The following is a 2,454-nucleotide window of genomic DNA, read 5'->3' as shown; positions in this document are numbered from 1 at the left end:
CGCCAGCGGAGCCCGAACCCACCTCTGCTCGCCTGCCAGCGCCCGGGAGCCCCCGCGACCCGCCTGGGCTGCTCTTGCCGCCGCCGCAGGCTCCGCTGTTCTCGCTGCCGCGGCTGAAACTGCAGCTCTCGGGATGGGAAGGTTACGGGCTCGGGAGAGCTGGCTCTTGTGCGCACACACTGATTTGCAAGTGAATGAAGTGGGAGGGAGCAAAGAGAGGAGGACTTTGTTGCCGAGGCCCGGCGCCTGCCCCCGCCCGCCCTCTCCCCGTGACAGAATGACTCCCAGTGTTTGAAGTCCGGAGCAGTTCGCTCCCCGGAACACTCCCGCAGCCCCAGGCTTCCCCTGCTTTTTCTTTCTGTTTCTTTGGGTGGGGGTTAAGACATGCTGGGAACTTATATGTGACTCCGTGTGATCTCTTCTTTACACTATCAAAGTGCACCTTGTACCGTTATCAGCAAGGGTCTGATGTTCTTTTTTAACCGACCAAGCAATTATGCTTCCCAGGGACTCGGTACTGCGTCGCGCTGTGCGATGCCAGCTTCGTGACACAGCACGCCGAACAGGAACACATATAAGACAGCCAGGTCTCCAGAGATAAGCATACCGAGGACGCCTGCTCTTCGCAACACAGACGCGAGCAGATACAGATTCGGGCCTGTCTCCCCGTCTCTCTTTCCAGGAAGACGGGGTTTTTACGTAGCCCCTGATCTCCCTTTCGGAGTGAGGAGCCCCAGGAAGTGGGAGCCCGAAGCCATACTTCCTTGGGTTTGCAGAAACGCTCTAAACCCAAACCACTCAAGCTCACCGGGGACTTAATGACTGATGCCATCTTTCTAAAAGAACTGCAACAAGGATACGCGAGTCTTGCAGAGCAGAGGGTATAATAATATTTAAGGTCTGTGTAATTCTAACGCCTCTCCGGAAAGTTATGGAAGTGGGTTAACTTCCAATTAAACTCTTTGATACACAGGTACACACATTGGATACGTACCCTTGAATGGCTATGTTTACTGTCCCACAGAAGTGATTTCTAATATTAAGGAACGGCTGCAAAAGTCTTAAACATGTCAGAGCATTATTAAAGGAGAAGAATGGCTTTCTATATAGGAGGCATAGACATGACGGAGTCAGGCGCTGGTGAATTAGGAAAATTAAATCTAATTACCACAGTGATTGCACCCGAGGTCAGTAGCATCCCAAGCCAGCTGTTTGCTATGCTGTGTGCTCACAGGGAGACCCTCTGCGTGGTACTCTAAGAAATTCTAGGCCACTTGGCCTCCTAGTGATTACACTGGTTGAAGGTTGATCTTGTTCCCAAGAGAGCTCTTACTAGAAAATCTTTTGTGTCTGCAATAGAAGTTCAGGCATTTAAATAAAGCCAAAATCAAAGTATTTCCCCTAGGCAGCCAGTGCTTCAGAGAAGTGTGTGTGTAGAATGGTTTCAGCACAGATGTTCCACACATGGACGGTGGAAAGACTTTCAGTCTATTTCTTGAAAAAACTGCTCTCTAATAAAGACCTGCCATCAAGTCACCAAAAGAGGCCAAACATTTTCTCTTCATGTAGCCATTTAAACTCATGATGAGAGGACAGGAAGAAAGAAAGCTGCTTCGGGCTCACAGTTTATGCCTCAGATTATGAATTTCTTACACAGTTAATTTGAAAGAGTAGTTTTTGTTTCAGTATAGTCCCTTATCCCTTACAAAGTCCTCTCATACTTTATTTTATTTCATTCTTCTATCAAGTGATTTTTTTTTTGCCCATTAAGACGGAGAAAACAGATTGATGGAGACCCAGCAGAGGTTAAGTAATGTGTCCAAAGCAATAAAACTGAGCAGCACAAGGAACACAATATTACTGGTATAACTGTGTGTAGAGGCATAGGCAGACACATAGAACCACAGATTATCTAAGCGGACAACTTATTATCATACATGCTAGTGAACACAGAATATATATATATGCACTAATAAAAACAGGTCACATGTTTAGAATGCCTCTAGAGATAGGTGTGCAAATTAACTGATTTTATGGTATGCCAGTGAAATTGATATTCTCTCTATTGAACCAGTTAAAAATCTCACAAAGGAAATCTCTAATTGCTTGCCATATACTATCCTTCAGACTCCATTAAGATACAAATCAAAGGTGGTTAAAATAACTACTTTTTATGAAAAGTGGACAGTTTGCATCTGAACAGTTCAGGTGGCAGCATTAAATTACACAAGGATGAGTAACCCTAGGATGTTATACTAAAGGCCTCATGAGGCTTGTGAGGCTCGCTAGTAACAGGCACCACAGTAATTATTGGTGTTGACTTATAGGATGGACGTAAATCTACAGAATTGTTTTCTTTTCATTTTAGAGGCAAAGAACTGAGTGTTACTGACTACCAGTATCTCCTATGTTTTGTTGCATTTTGATCTCTGGCACACCAGAACATGCTGGCAA

The 2,454-nt window shown here is 45.4% G+C and overlaps 1 protein-coding gene across 1 annotated transcript in view; it reads right to left on the bottom strand.

Moving 5' to 3' along the window:
- The window catches only part of Cdh6 (cadherin 6), a 132,187-nt gene extending 131,987 nt beyond the window's left edge, over window positions 1-200 (bottom strand). The window contains exon 1 of the mRNA XM_010605422.2: window positions 23-200. The gene's annotated coding sequence lies outside the window, so the exon portion shown is untranslated. The remainder of the gene's footprint in view (window positions 1-22) is intronic.
- Between the last annotated feature and the right edge of the window lie 2,254 nt (window positions 201-2,454).

The sequence above is a fragment of the Fukomys damarensis genome, unplaced genomic scaffold, assembly GCF_012274545.1.
Source record: "Fukomys damarensis isolate Sample0158 unplaced genomic scaffold, DMR_v1.0_HiC HiC_scaffold_1, whole genome shotgun sequence".
NCBI classification, from domain to species: Eukaryota; Metazoa; Chordata; class Mammalia; order Rodentia; family Bathyergidae; genus Fukomys; species Fukomys damarensis.
Note: the sequence above shows the minus strand (reverse complement) of the source record. Positions and strands in the feature narration are given on the sequence as shown.